General features: G+C 39.6%; 1 protein-coding gene across 12 annotated transcripts in view; it reads right to left on the bottom strand.

Moving 5' to 3' along the window:
* The window catches only part of cracd (capping protein inhibiting regulator of actin dynamics), a 232375-nt gene that overhangs the window by 73740 nt on the left and 139474 nt on the right, over positions 1-19161 (bottom strand). The window contains exon 1 of one of the 12 annotated variants that reach the window (XM_072569718.1): positions 18144-18203. The exons of the other annotated variants lie outside the window; for them this stretch is intronic. The gene's annotated coding sequence lies outside the window, so the exon portion shown is untranslated. Of the gene's footprint in view, positions 1-18143; positions 18204-19161 lie in introns of those variants that run through there. 12 annotated transcript variants of the gene reach the window in all.

The following is a 19161-nucleotide window of genomic DNA, read 5'->3' as shown; positions in this document are numbered from 1 at the left end:
ATCAACAGCAGCAGAATTGCACTCCGGCACAATTTATAACCTCATGTTCCAGCATGAGCCCCACTCAATCATTACCATCAAGCCAGGGAATCAACCCTGGTTCAATGTGGTGTGCAGCAGGACATGCCAGGAGCAGCACCAGGCATACCTAGAAATGAGGTGTCAACCAGTTGAAGATACCAAATAGGACTACTTGCATAGCAAACAGCATAAGGAGCAAGTGAGAGACAGAGCTAAGCGATCCCACAACCAGTGGATCCGATCTAAGCTCTGCAGTCCTGCCACCTCCAGTTGTATCTGGTGGTGGATGATTAAATAAGTGACTGAAGAAGGAGGCGTCACAAATATCCCCATCTTCAATGATGGAAGAACCCAGCCCATCAGTGCAAAAGACAAGGCTGAAGCTTTTGTAGCAATCTTCAGCTAGAAGTGCCAAGTGGATGATCCATCTCAGCCTCCTTCAGATGTCCCTATTATCACAGATGTCAGTCTTCAGTGAATTCGATTCACTCCATGCAATATCAAGCAAAAGTTGGAGGCCCTGGATTTTGCAAAAGCTGTGGGCCCTGACAACATTACAGCAATAGTACTAAAGACTGGTGCTCCAGAACTTGCTGCTCCCCTAGCCAAGCTCTTCCAGTATATTTATAACACTGGGCATCTATCCAACAATGTGGAAAATTGCCCAGGTATATCATATACACAAAAAGCAGGACTAATCCAACTCGGCTAATAACTGCCACGGCAGTCTACTGTCGAGTATCAGAAAAATGATGGGAAGTTGCATCAATAGTGCTATTAAGCAGCACCTGCTCGGCAATAACCTGCTCAGAGACACCCAGTTGTGGTTCTGACAGGGCCACTCAGCTACTGACCTCATTGCAGCCTTAGTTCAAACGTAGACAAAAGAGCTGAATTCCAGAGAAGACAGACTCACAGCCCTTGACATCAAGGATGCTTTTGTCTAAGTGGAATCAAGGAGCCCTAGCAAAATAGTACAGTGGCTCAGTGGTTAGCACTGCTGCCTCACAGTGCCAGGGACTGTATGGAGTTTGATGTCTTTATGGAGCTTGCACATTCTCCCCATATCTGCGTGGGTTTCCTCCCACAGTACAAAGATATGCAGGTTAGAAGAATTGGCCATGCTAAATTGCCCATAGTGTCAGGGTGTGTAGATTAGGTGCATTAGTCAGGGGAAATGTAGAGTAATATGGTAGGGAAATGGGTCTGGGTGGGATACTCCTCTGAGGATTGATGTGGACTTGAGCCAAATGGCCTGTTTCCACATTGAAAGGATTCTATTAAAAATAACTGGAATCAATGGGTTTCAGCAGGCAGATTCTCCACTGGTTGGAGTCATACCTGACACATAGGAAGATGGTCGTGGTTGTTGGAGGTTCATCACTCAGCTCCACGACATCCTTACAGGAGTTCCTCAGGATGATGTGCAAGGTCCAGCCAACTGCTTCATCAATGACATTTCCTCCATCGTAAGGTCAGAAATGGAGATGTTCGCATAAAGTTCAGCACCATTTACAACTTCTCTGATATAGAAGCTGTCCATGTTTAAATGCAACAAGATCTGGACAATATCCAGACATGGGCTGATAAGTGGGAAGTAACATTCACACCGCACAAATGCAAGACAATGACCATTTCCAATAAGATATAATCTAAACATCACCCCTTGACATTCAGTGGTGTTACCATCATTGAATCCCTTACTATCAACATCCTTAAGTTACAATTAACCAGAAACTCAATAGGATTTGCCACATAAAACACAGTGCCTATAACAGTAGGTCAGTGACGAGGCAGACTGCAGCGAGTATCACACCTTCTGACACCCAAAGCCTGTCCACCTCCCACAATAGAACATTATTTATTGCACTTACAAGAATCTATGATGATTGACTCGAGGGAACAATTTGAGACTGCAAGCTTCACACAAGTAGTACAGCGCAGTAAACAGGGGTCAGTGCCAATTATTGCGTTTACACACCATACCTGTGCTACAATGCATTTCTGGCTGATTTCATGGGTTAGATTTAGGCTTATGAGGTCTTAAAATATATTCTCTATATAATAATAAGACATTATAAAATCAAAATTAGAATGATAGAAAACACCTAACCTTTAGTCTGTTGTAACTGTAAAAGCATTGCAACCAGGTTTAACCTAAATTCAAATTATGAAATTGTGATGGTTCAGGATAATCAAGAACAGAAATGTGGCTTAGTTTGGTCTCTTTAATACTGAAATAACATGTTTTATTGTGGGAGGTTTTTAAATTTAAACTATTTTTCTAATCAACCTGTTCAGAGATGTTATTACACACCTCTGGAGTAGATGTGACTTGAACCTGAACCTGGGTCCAGGGTAATGACCTTACTACAACCCCACAAGAGGTCCTAATACAGGTTTTTTTAGTGGGTATGGTTTCTTGACTACTGGGTCTTTCTTTTTATTAATTAATTAACCAACAAATCAACCATTTCATGAGTTAAAACAACAAGTTATGAGCATTACCTACCAGGGGCAGTGCAGCAACCAAAAACAGGGAGGCTACTTCTTCGTCTTGTTTAATCACAAAAAGACTTCAAAAATCATTCATGTTACTAATTAAAATAACAATTTACAAACACTACCCACTGTGGTAATGTCTTTCAATATTTTCTAATCAACTTCATCAGGTATGTTAGTAAAACCTCTGGAACTGATGGGAATTGACATCAGGCTTCTTGGGCCAAATTTCCACTGTACTATAACAGCCCTAAAATTACATCATACAAATATGCCACTTGGTCCATCACGGTTGGGTTAATAAAACTAAGTAAGTTTGTTGCTGAAACCCAGGATTGAACCAGGGATCTTCAGTTTAACACTCTCCCAACTGAACTATTTTAGCTGGACCATCAACCCTTATTTACCTTGTCAATTCATTCACTAATCAGTCCCAGTCAGTTGTTTAACTGCTTGCTATTCTAGCATACTTCCCTTTTCTCTACAAATAAAATTGTTGAAGATACTCAAATAATCCTTGAACAAAAATTGGATAATTTATTTTCATATTCTATATCTTATAAAACAGCGAATCTTTTGTTTTCTTATTACATTTAATACAACTGACCTTCCACAATCCTCTTTCTTTCTTTAAACAAAAATAGAATGCTAACCCATTCAATCATAAAGTCACCCAAATAAAAATGAATTTATCTTCAAATTCCTTTAATTGCTCGTATCATCAGGCATGGATCTTCAAAAATTACTTGACACAAGCACCTTCTTTTGTGAAAACAAATCTGACATTTTGGGGTTTGTGTTAATCTGCTTTATTTTGGAAATCTCTTGTATGTTGTCCCAAAGAGAATGGCTATCCACATAACATTCCATGGGTACATTTTTCTCAGCTTGAACCTTGTATAGAAGTTCCTTTAGAATCTTGGATGAATACATCTATGTATCTACAGCATCTACTATCACCAATGTCTCAGCAGATAAGGTATGTTTTTACTATCTTTTTGTTTTTGGCCAATGGACAACATTTAATATCCTTTCCCTCCAGGAATATGATCAATTCTTCTATACTCAAACAAGTGTCCAGAAGATTAGCATGTGAAGTATCATTAAAAGTGACGAGCTACATATTATCTGGTCAACCAAGGCTGGAAACCTGAATGTGCATTTTTTTTTAAATTAACTCTGCTTAACATGTAACTATATACTTATAGGCCTCCAAAGCTGATCTTCTAATTCTAAATTTCTTTTCTATTTTATCAATTCATGTAACAATACTGAATCTGTTGTAAACTGAATGCAAACTACTTCCAGCATGATGGACCAAACTAATAAATGCCATTTATTCACAGGCTAATCTTCTGGACATCTGCATCATTCAACCCGTGCACATGTTTGTTAAAATTCCACAGTTTCCTTTTAGTATCATCCTGCTTGGTTAAGTGGTTTCAAAAACTACTTCCTTTTGAAACTTTTCAAAGTGGAAAAATGTAGCTTTTCTATCAACTGATGTAGAACTATCAAAAGAGTTAAAATAATGATAGAATACCTCATCAAGTTGTAGAGTGACATAGGTGATTCTGAGACTAGGGTCCTGAACCTAAACAGAGGAAACTATGATGGTGTGAGGCACAAGCTGGCTATGATAGATTAGAGAATATTAGTTAAAGGGATGATGGTGGAAAGGCAATGGCAAATTTCAAACAGCTCATGGGTGACCTGCAACTTTTCATTCCTATCTGGTGCAAATTAAGACGAGAAACATAACCAAACCATAGTGTAAAAGGGAAATTAGAGTTTAGTGCTAGGTCCAAAGAAGAGGCATTCAAAATGGACAGAAAAGACAACAGACCTGAGTGCAGCTTAGAAATCAGCAAGGGAGGATAATGGGATTAATTAAGAAAGGCAAAATAGACTTTCAGAGTAAGCTTGTGAGGGACATAAAATTGACTAAATATTTCCACAGATATGTGAAGAGAAAAAGATTGGTGAAGACAAACATAAGTCCCTTACTGTCAGAAATAAGGGAATTTATAATGGGGAACCTAGAAATGGCTGACCCACTAAATACAGACTGTGGTTCTGTGTTCACAAAGAAGGATACAAATGACATACCAGAAATGTTTGGGAAAATAGGGTTTGGTGAGCGAGAGAAACTGAAGGAAGTCAATATTAGTAGGGAAATTATATTGGGGAAATTGATGAGAATGAAGGCTAATAAATCCCCAGGACCCCAATATCCAACGTCCCAGAGTAGTTAAGGAAGTGGCAAAAGAAATAGTGGATGCATTGATGGTCACTTTCCAAGATTCTATATGCACCAGTTCCTAAAGATTGGAGGGCAGCTAATGTAGCACCACTAATTAAAAATGGAGGCAAACAGAAAACCAGGAATTACAGACTAGTCAGCCTGATTTCAGGAGTGGGTAAAATGCTAGAGTCCAATATAAAATAACAGCTGAACATTGGAAAACACTAGCAAGATCAGACAGAGTCAGCATGGATTTACAAAAGGGAAATCATAATTGACTAACAGAGTAGAATTCTTCAAGGACTAAATGAGTAGAATTGATAAGGGGAAGCCAATTGATGTGATTTATTTGGACTTTGAGAAGGCTTTCGACTAAAATTAGCATTTAAAATTAAAGCACATGGGATTGTAGGTGATGTATTGAGATAGATGAAAAACTAATCGGCAGACACAAAACAAAGAGGAATAAACAGTCTTTTTCCTGAATAAGGCAGTGACAAGTGGGGTACTGCAAAGATCAGTGCTAGGACCCCAATCTATTTATAATATATATTAATGATTTAGACAAAGGGTCTGAATGTAATATCTCCAAATTTGCAGATGATACAAAGCTGGGTTGATGAGTGAGCTGTGAGGTGGATGGAGAGATGTAATTTGAACAAGCTGAGTGAGAGGGTAAATACATGGCAGATGCAGTAAAATGTGGATAAATGGAGGTAGCAAAACAAAAGATTATTATTTGAATGGCTATGAATTGAGAGAGGGGAATATGTAATGAAATCGGGGTATCCTCATACACCAGACGCTGAAAGTAGGCATGCTGGTACAGCAGACAGTAAAGAACCCAAATGGTATGTTGTCCTTCACAGTGAGAGGTTTCAAGTACAGGAGCAGGGATGTCTTGCTGCAATTAGACAGAGCCTTGGTGAGACCACATCTGTAATATTCTGTGCAGTTTTGGTCAACTTATCTGACGAAGGATGGTCTTGCTATAAAGAGAATACAGCGAAGATTTACCAAACTGATTCCTAGGATGGTGGGACTGATATAGATGTTAAATTGGTCAGAATTATATCTGCTGGAGTTCAGAAGATTGATGGGGGTTCTCATAGAAATCTATAAAATTCTAACGGGACTCAACAGGTTAGACACAGGAGAGATGTTCCTGACGGCACGGCGGTCCAGAACTGGGGTCATAGTCTAAGGATATGGGACTGAGATGAAGAGAATAGTCTTCACCCAGGCAGTGGTGATTTTGTGGAATTTTCCACCACAGAAAGCTGGTGAGGCCGAAACTTGTACGATTTAAAGAGCAGTTAGATATAGCACCCGGGTCTAAAGGTATCAAAGGCTATATGGGAGAAGTAGCAACAGGCTACTGAGTTGAATGATCAGCCATGATTGTAATGAATAGTAGAGCAGGTTCAAAGAACCAAATGGCCCCCTGCTGCTCCTATCTTCAATGCTACTTTGCACATTTCTATTTTCTATGAAATTATATCTCAATATTTTATATTTGGTTTCAGCCATTCTTCTTAAAAGTAATTCAAATTATAATCTTCTGTCTGAAAAGTACTCTTACTTTCCGTTATTCACCTGTTGGGAACCATTCATTGTTTCTGAGGTCAAATGAGATCCAAACCAGTCGCTGAGTTTTCTTTGTGGATAATTTATTAATTATTCTGTCAAGAAGCTTATTCCAAACACCATCCTCACCTGTTCCCCCTCTATATCTATCCAGTCAATTAAATAATCAATTAGCACCCTCATCTACTCACCTACTTGCTATATTAACATAGTCTTTAAAATTAAGGAAGATTCTGATAAAGTGGATACAGAGTGTCTCGTCTTCTGGACAAGAGTGTAACCAGAAGTCATCGATATAAGATAGTCAACAAGAAAGCCAATAAGGAATTCAGAAAAATATTCTTCACCCAAAGAGTGAAGAGAATGTGAAACTCACTAACATAGGAAGTGGGTAAAATGAATGGAATAATGCATTTAAGGCAAAACATGCAAATAGATCAGGGAGAAGGGAATAGATGGTTGCATCTGTTGATACTACAACATCAATAATATGCATTTACAGGCTTTGCATGCATGATTAAATTCAGAATAAAGCTATCTGCCTTGCTCCACCTCAGAAGTACATCACACTCGCATGTGACATTTTCACACTTCTCAAATCAGGCAAGTTAATATTGTATGAAGACAGTTTTGTGCAGTAGCCCATGACCATTAAGAACTGGAATGAGATTTTCCAAATAATTTGACAAAGGGCAATGCAGACATTAGAGCAGACTTTCACCCTAGCTATCAGGACTTGATTTAAATCTGGAACCTGGAAGTAAAGGAGCAGCGTATACTTTGTTCATTGTCTCTTTCAGGAGATAATTGTTCCACCATACGGAGGGATTGCAATTTCAGGTTTGTAAACTCACAAGAATTGCTCAGCTTTATTAGATATGTCACAGCAAGATGTGGGCCTGTAGGATTTAACACAAATCATTTTTAAATCTGGATGTCACTTGAGAAGAATCCCAAGTATGAAAGCTACTGTACTGTATTTATTTTTCAGCACTACTAAAGCTTTAATGCTTTGTTTCATCAAGCTCAGTATCCTTACTGAAATTAAGATTAATACTATGTTTCCTATAATACTACATTTATAATACTACAATATTAACTACATTTCAAAATTGGTTCATTGACTATAAACTGTTCTGAGACATTAAGTGATCACAAAAGGCAGGATACAGAAACATAGAAATGGTGTAGGCCATTCAGCCTGTCGTACCTGCCCTGCCATTCAATATAATGTGGCAGATCTTCAATGCTTTTGTTTCACCCCATTCCCCAAACCCTGATAATTAGAAATCTATCAATCTCTACCTTAAACATATTCAAAGATTGAGACTCCAGAGTTCTCTTTGGTAGATGGTTCCAAAGCTTCACAATCCTCTGAGTAAATCTTCCACATCTTCAAACAAAGTGGCATCCCTCGTCTTTTTAAATTATGTCCCTTGCTTTAAACTTTCCAACTAAAGGAAACATTTTACCTGTATCTACCCTCCCTATTCCTTTATGTTTATAGGTTTCAAAGCTCTCCAGCACGTTCTTGACAGCAACAGGAACAGGCACTAAATGCTGGCTGATCAGTGATGCCCTTGTCCCATGAATGTATAACAAGGAATCACCTCCCATTCATCAAAGTCCGACAGAACACAGGTCAGTTTGCCCAATCTATCTTCATACAACAGTTCCACCAAATTACAAATAGGTCTGATAACTAAGTCAATTGTTTTTTTCTTTCTTTCATAGATAGACATGGCCTTTGAAGATGGCTTACCATTTTAGCTAAAAGGTGATAGCTCTGTCAGTGCAGTGTTCCTTTCAGTAATGCAGTAAAGTATCAACATAGATCATGTGTTCAAGTCTTAGCATGAAGCCAGAATGCAAAGCATTTTGATGCAGGACAAGACTGCTCCAAATTGGAGCAAATTTACAAGCATGGGTTATATTTTACATCTTCTACCTGTCTGACATGTAAATTAGAAAATATTAGGTATAATGTTTTATGTATGCATGTTTTATATGTATGCTTTAAATAAAATGCACCTGCATTTGAGTGGGGTGAAATGTCTGAAGGGTTTTCAACACTGATTTTGGGCACAAGTTTGACAAAAACCCAATGAAGGAGAAAGTGAGGACTACAGATGCTGGAAAAGCTCAATGAAGCAACAACAGTGGAGCAGGACATACCACAAAGATATTTGTCTGCAGGCTCATTCTCTAAAACAAGCTTATCACTTATTCCACAAGTTTGGCGAGATGGTAGAGAACATAAAGAGAGAAAATGCAGTCTGAACAAGCGCTCACTTTGATGGTTATTTTTAGTGAATTTTTCAGTCAATTTGTTTGAATTACATGAAAAATTATGCATAAAGTCACTTAATTTTCACTTGGCTAGAAACGCAGCAATCTGGTAAGCCTGGGGAATAACAAACTTGTTCTTTTTTTAAATATTTGACGTTGCATTCTGATAGATTTCATTTTTAACTTTGGTTACCTATTACAAATTAGAGAAATGTTAGTGAGAAATTGAACAAGGCATTTCACTTGAATGGAGATACTTTGATATATTGATGAGACTCAGACAACATTTCAAGCAACTGCAGTTAGCTTTAGATCTCTGAATGTATTTCTAGCACAGAAATCAAAACAGGAAATATCTTTACTTGTTTTCTTCTTTCACCATCTGTGGGTGGTTATTGTGCCAAGTTCTTAGACACTAACCTGATATTCCACTCAAATACAATGAAATGAATGTTTTTAAGGTTTAGCAGTCAAACCCAGGGACACCAAGGTTCATGCAACTACATATGTTAATTATTTTGAACAGCTTGGATTTTATGCAAGGTTACTGTTACAATCTGACATCAAAGTTCTACCTCTTGAGAATAACAGCTGTAAATATTACAGAGTACATTATGTATTCTTGTCTTTTCTAGAATTGAAATGCCCCACTGCTGAAGTTATAATGGGAAGTTGTGAAAACTATCAAGGAAATTTTCCCCTTTAAAATACCTCTAAGCATCAATCTGTCCCAAATCAATGTTATGTTTTAAATAATTCTTTAACATGAGTTAATTGTAATTATTTTGATTCTGTTTTAATTCTATCTCTGAAGTTGTAGGTACAGCTCCTGTGGATCCTCAGTACAAAATGAACGAACAAAATGCACGTTGTTTTACATCCCAAAATAATTATTCAGACATGCAGATTACAAAATACTGGGCAGCATTACACAAAGTGTCACTCTATGAACTGAAAGTGCAGCTCAGAGAATTGGGCGTTGAGGGTGCAGCTAATTAGGAGCATGAAATTATCACTGGCAGTGAAAGCTACGCTGCCAACAATATCCGTGCCCTTGCAACTTCCTGGCAGCCACTGAGGTCATCTCAGGAGTCAGGCACTTTGGTTATAAATGCTGCAGAGCTGTTTCCCATACCATCACGCAAGTTCACTCAAGTTAAACAGAAATCGGCCTCCAGTAACATGACAGCAGCAGAACACTTGCAATTCTGAGGAAATCATTGATCCATTAAGGAAATGTTTAAAATAGTTTACCACGATACATCCCACTTAACAATCACAGCAAGCTTCTCCGTGATGCCATTGACTGTGTGTATGCGGCAATGTGTCTTTCTGTATCATAGAAGCTAGGGCATATTTGGATGGGAAAGGCTATTGTATTATTGCATGAATCCTAGAAGAGGACAGGAGGACACATTCTGAAACATGTGACAAGGGTCTTTGAAGGATAAGGAAGATTGTCAGTCTTCAGAGATTTTTTCTTACATAGTGTAAGCAATTGTAAGGGCAAACTAGGATGTTTGGCCACTAATATAATATTTAGAAGTGTTGTGTGGAGGTGAGCTCACAATAAAAGGTTATAGGTCTGGTGCGATTGTTTTGTTCCACTACAAATGATTCAGGAGTCACAAATTTAAATAAAAATGCATACACGCAACTTGTTAACTTTGATAAAAACAACAAACCCCACTCATTTTCTAATAAAGTTGAATACATTGATTTTTTCAAGTAACACTGAGGCAATAATATATTTTTGAAGATAGCCAGTTAAGACTTCATTAGATATTTGTTATGATTGATTTAAATTTCTTGTGTCTGAAAGTCTGAACCTTTCAAGTTTAAATAATAAAAATCTGTTGGAAACCAATAGCTCAGTTAGGTGACATGATAATTGAGCAGAAGTTTGTATACATTGATCACGTGCATTGGCAATCTGCACACTGGGCAATATACTGAATTTTCAGCATCCTGATGACAGCATGTTAGATGAAGTACCCAACCTTTGGTCTTTGAGAAAAAGTTAGGATTGCTCAATTGTATGTCCTCTGTTAAAAACTCATCACTCTCCAAAGGCAAATTTCATGCATAGATGAATGCCAATTTTCAGGTCCTTCAACTGGAATGAGTGGTGTTGAGTTGATCCGGAATTGGTGTATACCTGTTCCTGTTCCTAAGATCAAGACAATTTGAAGGCTAATGGAAGTATGGGACACTTCTCTGCAGACACCAATCAATGTTACTGGAGTTAGAGGGCCCGTAGCCTTTGCAGTATCTTATGCCTCCAGCCATTTCTTGATATCATGTGGATTGAATTGAATTGAATTGAATCTGTGATGCTGGGGAGCTCTGGCCTTAAGACATTTATCATGAGGGAGTTGGCCTGGGAGCCCTGACCATTGGCTTCGGACCTATGAAGTTTCATGGCATCAGTCAAACATCGACAAGGAATACTCTTTCTAATTACATGTACTGCTTCATGCCCCTCGCCCAACACATGGAGGAAGCACTGAGAATAGCAACAGAAAATAAAATATTTGCAGTCAGGGATTTAAATGTCCATCATCTTGAATGGTACAACCACTACTGATCGGACTGCTGGATCCTAAAGGACATAGCCTCTAGACTGGGTCTGCAACAGGTGGTAAGGGAATCAACAAAAAAAAACATACTTGATCTCATCCTTACCAATCTACCTGTCCCCAGGACAATATCTATAGGAGTGACCACTACACAGTCCTTGTAGAGACAAATTTCAATCCTCACAGAGAGGGTACCTTCCAATGTGTGTGTTACACAATCAATGTGGCGAACAAGCTAGATTTCAAGGCAGACCTAGCAACTCAGCACTGGGCATTCATGAGGCAGTGTGGTCCAACAGCAGCAGCAGAACTATACTCCAACACAATCTGCTACCTCTGCACAATCTGCCCAGAATTTATCCATTTTACCACGACCTCAAAAAAGGGGATCAATGTGGTTCAATGGAGAATGCAGGAGGGCATGCCAGAAGCAGCGCAAGGCACACCTAGTGAAGGTACAAAACAGGATTACTTGCATGTCAAACAGCACAAGCAGTAAGTGATAGACAGTAGATCATATCTAAGCTCTGCAGTACTGTCTCATCGAGCCATGAATAGTGATGGATCATTGAACAACTCACTGGAGGAGCAGGCTCCACAAATGACACCATCCTAAATAAAAGGAGAACCCAGCACATCAATGAAAAAGATTAGGTGAAAGCATTTGCAACAATCTTTAGTTAGAATGCTGGGTGGATGATCCAACTTTGTCTCTTCTGGACGCCCCTAGCATCACCATTACCAATTTAAATTGTGACTGAGCAAAACAAACTGAATGCAATGAGGATGTTTTCCCTGGCCATGGGGTTCACCACAAAAGGACCAAGGTCTCAGGATATACAATGGACCATTCTGGACTGAGGTGAGGAGAAATTTCTTCACTCACAGAATGGTGAACTTGCAGAAACCATACTCTACCATAGAAGGCCGTGGATGCAAAACCACTGAGTGTATTTAAGGAAACAACAGATAGATTTTTAGAACATAAAGATGTCAAGGATATAGGGAGGGTGCAGGAGTATGGCGTTGAGATAGAAAATCAGCCATGATCTGTTAAATGGTGTAGTGGGCTTGATGAGCCAAACCATCTACCCTGGTCCTATTTTCTATTAACTTACTTAAAATCTCACCAGTGTACCTGGTGTAATCTAAATTCACTTAATAAAATCTGTAAGTGAAAGCTAATCTCAGTAATGGTGACCTTGAAACTATAAGGAATTCTCATAAGAACCCCACTGGTTTATTCACATCTTTTAGAGAAGGAAATATGCCATTCTTACCCTTTCTTAATTGTGATTTCAGACTCACAGTAACGTGGCTAACTCTTAACTGCTGTCTGAAATGGATGAACAAACCACTCTGTTCAAGATCAATTCGGGACAAGCAACAGATGCTGGTCTTGCCAGTGATATCCACGTACCATGGCAGATTGAAAAAGAGGTTCTAATCAATCAGAGGTAAGACAATTTTCTATTTCCCTGGAAAAAGCCAGCTAATCTCCATTTAAATTAAAGCTGTCATTTTGTTGGAAGAAAAAATACCAATTACTACACTTCCAAATATATGGTGTTTGTTGAGCCTTAAGGTAATGAATGGTGAGACTTTCCAACTCTGTACAACTTGCAGGTGACACCTGGATTTGCTCAATTTGCGATATTAAGAAGCAGCTGAAGACAATATTTAATGTAAAAGTGAAGGACCTTGATGATATTCTGGTAATAGAACTGAAGGCAGGTGCTCCAGAAATTGCCAGAAAAATTTAGGAGGTCGAGCAGCATCAGTGGAGACAAAACAGAGTTAACATTTCAGGTCCAGTGACCCCTCTTCTGAACATGTTCTCCAGAACTAGCTACAACCCTAGCCAAACTTCACCACTACCTCACCATACTGATATCTCCCAGACAATGTGGAAAATTGTCCAGTTCTCTCCAAGTCAAGAGAAAAAGTGGAACAAATACAACCTGGACAATTGCGCCCCAATAGTTTACACCCAATTATCAATAATCAACAATGTCATAAACAGTACTATTAATTGATACCAACACAACAATGACCTGGCCATCAATCAGGTTACATTATTGTCACTTGGCCGTGGTGCAAACAAGGACAAAAGAACAGTGAGGAGAGAGTGACTGTCTTTGGCTTTAAGGCAGTATTTGACCAAGTGTGGTTTCAAGGAGCCTGAGCAAAACTGAAGTCAATGAAAATTAGAGGAAAGGTCTGGTTGGAGTCAAACATAACGCAACAAAACAGAAAGGAAGATTAGTGTGATCATTAGATGTCAAACATCTCAGCCAAAGGACATCAATACTACAGATTTTCATGTTAATTATCAACTACTGCTTTCTCAATGACTTGTCCTCCATCATTCGGTCAGAATCTGGAATGTTTGCTGATGATTTGTGACTCCTCTGATGCTGAAACAGTCAATGTGCCCCCAAGTAGCAAGACCTCAACGTATTCAGGTTTGGACTAATAAGTGACAAGTAGACTTTGTGCGACACAAGTGCTAAACATTTGATTGACTGACTTATTGCTGTCACATGTACGAGATACAGTGAAAAGTTGTTTTGCGTGCTCTACAGGCAAATCAAACCATGCAAACTGCATTAGGGTAGCACAGCAGAGTGCAGAATACAGAGGAACCTTGATTATCCAGCATTCGATTATCCGAATTTCAGATTATCTGAACAAAATCGCAAGGTCCCGATGCTTGGCTAAACTATGTTATCCAGCATTCGACTAACCGAACGAAATACTCCCCACCTGTGTCCTTCGGATAATCAAGGTTCCTCTGTACAATGTTACAGCCGCAGAGGAGGTGCCAGAGAGAGAGGTCAGTACTAACATTTGAGAGGTCGGTTCGAAAGTCTGATAACAGCAGGGAAGAAGCTGTTCTTAAATCTATTTGTATGTGCATTCAAACTCTTATATCTTCTGCCCGATAGAAGAGGATGGAAGAGAGTATAACCAGGGTGAGAGGAGTCTTTGATTATGTCAGTTGCTTTCCCCAGGCAGTGGGAGGTATGGATGGAGCCAATGGACAGGAGGCTGGTTTCGGAAACCAGATTCTGGAATAGAGTGGTGCTGGAAAAGTACAGGAATTCCCGATGAAGGGCTTTTGCCTGAAACGTCGATTTTCCTGCTCCTCGGATGCTGCCTGAATTGCCGTGTTTTTCCAGCACCACTCTATTCCAGAAGGAGGCTGGTTTGTGTGATGGGAATGGGCAGTGTTCATGACTCTCTATAGTTTCTTGTGGCCTTGGGAAGAACAGTTGCCATACCACATTGTGATAGGATGGAGGCAGGATGTTTTCTATGGTACATCTATAAAAATTGGCAAGAGTGCTTGCTGACATGCTAAATTTCCTTCAGCTCCTGAGGAAGTAGAGACATGTCAACATGGTTGGACCAGAACAGATTGTTGGTGATCATCACTCCAACAAACCTGATGCTTTCAACCATCTCCAGCTCAGCATCATTGATGCAGACAGGGCATGCCAGCTCCTTTGTTTTGCTGACATTAATGGAGATGTTATTATCTTTCCACCATGCCGCTAAGCATTCAATCGCTTTCCTGTACTCAGTCTCGTTGTTGCTTGAGATCTGACCTACAATGATGGCGTCATCAGCAAACATGTAAATGGAGTTGGGATGGAATTTGGCCACACAGTCGTGAGTGTGCAAGGTGGGGAACTGGTATTGAAGATTACAGTGGAGGAGGTGTTCTTGCCTATTCTTACTGGCTTAAGTCTTTGGGTCAGGAAATCGAGGATTCAGTTACACAGCAGAGTAGCCAAGACCTAGGTCTTGGAGTTTGGAGATTAGTTTGGTTGGAATTATGGTGCTAAAGCTGGAGCTGTAATCAATAAGTAGGAGCCTGATGTAGGTATCCTTGTTATCCAAATGTTCCATGGATGACTGCAGGGTAAGGAAGGTGGTGTTTGCATGGACCTATTGTGCCATTAGGTGAATTGCAAAGGATCAAGACAACTCAGGGAAGCTGGACCTGATGCAAGCCATGACTAACCGCTCGAAGCACTTCAAAATTTTAGAGATCACAACCATCAGGTGGAAGTCATTAAGGCATGCTGCATGATTTCTCTTTGGCACTGGGATCATTCTGGTCTTTTTGAAGCAGGTGGGGGCTTCAGATCGTTGTGAGGAGAGGTTAACTATTTCCGCCAGCTGGTCCACAGAGGATTTGAGTACCGGGCGGCACGGTGGCACAGTGGTGAGCACTGCTGCCTCACAGCGCCAGAGACCCGGGTTCAGTTCCCGCCTCAGACTGTGTGGAGTTTGCACATTCTCCCCGTGTCTGCATGGGTTTGCTCCGGTTTCCTCCCACAGTCCAAAGATGTGCAGGTCAGGTGAATTGGCCATGCTAAATTTCCCATAGTGTTAGGTAAGGGGTAGATGTAGGGGTATGGGTGGGTTGTGCTTCGGCGGGGCGGTGTGGACTTGTTGGGCCGAAGGGCCTGTTTCCACACTGTAAGTAATCTAATCTAATCTACATGGCCAGGGACTCCATCTGAGTCAATTGTTTTCTGTGGGTTTTTCTCTCAAGTAGACTAATCTATTGTCTGTGGCGGTGACCGTGGGTACAGGTGCATCTGAGGCTCATGATGCAGGTGACATCGTTTCACTGACTTTCTGTTCAAAGCAAGCATAGAGTGCATGTCCAATAATCGCATCATTTACTCTTGATACCGAATAATATTATCAATGCTGCATCCCTCACCGACATACTGAGCAATATCATTGACTAGGAACTAAAGTGGACCATTCTTATAAATCAGAGACTGAGACTTCTGGAGATAACATCAGTCTCCCAAAAACCTTGTCCAACATCGAAATGGGGAAATTCAGGAGTGTGAAGAATACTCTCCACTCGCCTGGATGGGTGTGACTCCACCAATAGTTGTGAAGATCTACACTACACAAGTTAAAGCAAGGTTGATCAACACGTCAGCCACCACCATAAATATTCACTTCCTTCACCAGTGAAGCACAGTAGCAGTAGTAAATACCATCCCCACCAGCACCTACCTCATCTCAAACAGATTTAAAATAATCTGCAAATGAAGCAAGGATGAAGTCAAGAAAAGCTTTGCCACTCAGTGACTAGTTATGGTATGGAATACACTGTCTAGAATTGTGTTGGAGGCATGTGCAATTGAGGCACAAGAGAGGGCATTGTATGATTATTTGTTTAAAAATAATGTGCAATGGTTTGGGGAAAATGCCGGAAATTGGCACTATGTAATCATGCTCATTTAACAAGCCGGTGCAGGTACAATGGGCCAAGTAGCCTCTTTCTGCATCACAACACATCTGTCAATGAGAAGAACAAGGGAAGCAAGTATATGGGAACACCACCATCTGCAAATATGCCTCCAAGCCACTCACCATCCTGACGTGGAACTATATCATTGTTCTTTCACTGTCACTAGGTGAAATACTGAAATTTACTCCATGGCATCACTTTGGATATGTCTACATCAAATGACTGCTGCGATTCAAATGTCTTCTCAAAGGCATTTAGGAATGGACATCAAATGTTGGCCTTGCTGGCAATGCTTTACCCCAGTATAAAAAATAACAAAAGTAACTATTTCATCACCTCTGGTGCACTTTGCATCAACTACATTTTCAGCCTTCTTTCCTTCTTTATTGTTGTGGAGAATGGAGAAAAAGAAGGCATTTGCTTTACAGCAAAAGGATCCAGTATGTCCTGTTTTGTGGTAATGATATTGTAGATTAGCTTTGACCAACTTGTGTGAACCCTAAAATACCATCTTGATATGCTGAAAAAATTTACAAGAGCAGTAAAAGCCGAGCAATGGGGAGATGAACCTGATCATTCTGTAAAATAAACAAACTAAATGATCATTACTGCAGCAACCATGCCAATGATCCAAAACATGTGTTTGGCAAAAGCAGAGACCGAGGTGAGGAAATGGCAACTTGGTACAGAGGGTACCAATGCATTGTTTCCTGCATCATCTAAGTTTACTACTTGGGCTAATATGTCAAATGAGCTTAAAAATAGATAATCACTTCAAAAAGGACTTTCTTTGCTAAAGATTGATTATGATATTAGCAAATGGTTCAGGCAAAGTTGGGTAGGAGGCAGGTCTTTGGCATATTGTTGGCTATGGTTTCATGATGGCAATAAACTCCTAACGTTTAGTTGCCTGATGACCCCTCAGGTCAAGCAAAACTAGATAATTAAAACCAATGGACAAGCTTTGCCATGATATTTTCTAAGGATTAGTTTTTAATATTCATTAGATTGTATCACAAATGAAATGCATCCATCTTTCTCCTCCCATTTCTTGAAATCATAAGCAATTAACCAGCTTGCACTGAATTATTAATAAATGCAGTTCTACCATGAAGATCAGTAACTGCGATACAGCCCTGTAAAACAGCATAGAACAAACAGAGAATACTGAACACGTAGCACAGCAATTCCAATTGCTTTTCACCTCGTTTATGAAAAATATGGTCAGTAGCAATGATAGATTACTTCCAAAACCCGCTACTATTTAAAAGATGTTTATATTAGCACAAGTCTGGCATAAATAAAAAAGTTTCATTTTACCTGAAAAATATTATCTTTTCCTTCTTATTCTCTTTGACTTCCCATTGACATTATGAAGAACACATAACTATGCAGCTATCTTGCATGTAAAAACATATTTAATTTACACCCATAGTTAATTGTAGACTCAGCTGACTTAAAAGTAACAAAACTATAGTTCGGTAATTATTGTTTTTTGTTAACCATATTTTACTTTGCATTTGTGGTGCTATAAGCAGCACATTCCAACACTGATAATTACTGAGTGAATGCTATGAATTATTCCATAATGTTTGATACATAAATAAAGATAAATGGCTATGTTTGATCTTACCTGCCTGCATTTTATGCGTTCAGCTACTAAGTTCTACGTTAAACGTTGCAAGGTATAAATGGAGCCATTGAGGCACCAGGTGAGGTGTCAGATAACTAAGCTGCTTTGCTCACACTGAATTTATTGTTAGAACCATTCGAACCAAGCCTCATCACCAGCTGTTCCATGCGTATTAGTGCATGAGTGCAGATACCTTTACACTTAAAGATCAAAGCTGGTCTTCATCACTGGAAACCAGATGGTCGATGATAAACATCCTTAACAGCAATTTAATAAATAGTTGCTAAAAGGTATGTCGGAGGACCAGTTAGACTGCTGTCATTTGTGAATGCAGTTAGTTTTGCTGGAGATTATAAAGGAACTTCCTCATTTGGCTTTCCCAGATTTTCTCCCTCTTTCCTTACGAAAGCACAATTCCTACTGGAGTACAGATCCATATGTACTCACCACTGTCCAGCCTTTATCTAAATTGACACTCATGTAACAGAAGTCAAAACAAACACTTTGCCACATAGAGTCTTGGGAAATCTGGAATCTTGAAATCTGAAGTTTGCCTGAGGATCTGTGGATGACTGCCTAATTAAAATTCCCAAGACTGAGATCAAAGAAGGCAAATAGAGTTTAGGCACACAATAATCAGGTGCTCTGGTCTCCCCCCACAATCCAAAGATGTGCAGGTTAGGTGAATTGACAATACTAAATCACCCATACTGTCAGGTGCATTAGTCAGAGGTAAATATATGTTACGGGAATGGGTCTGGGTGGGTTGCTCTTTGGAGGGTTGGTGTGGACTTGTTGGGCTGAATGGCCTGTTTCCGTACTGTGGGGAATTTAATCTCAGTAACCCCAATTACTGTCTCCATTTCACCAATGCACCAGTACAAAATGACAAGTCAATGGGGTGTTCTTAATTTATGAAATATGTCCTGAATCAGGAAGGGATCATATGTTACCTGTCAATCCAACGTACTCCCAAGAGCTGCACATCAATCCTGGGCATTCTGATCAGGGTAGAGAG

The sequence above is a fragment of the Chiloscyllium punctatum genome, chromosome 1 (genome assembly GCF_047496795.1).
Source record: "Chiloscyllium punctatum isolate Juve2018m chromosome 1, sChiPun1.3, whole genome shotgun sequence".
In the NCBI taxonomy this organism is placed as follows: domain Eukaryota; kingdom Metazoa; phylum Chordata; class Chondrichthyes; order Orectolobiformes; family Hemiscylliidae; genus Chiloscyllium; species Chiloscyllium punctatum.
This window is presented reverse-complemented; position numbering and strand designations above follow the sequence as displayed.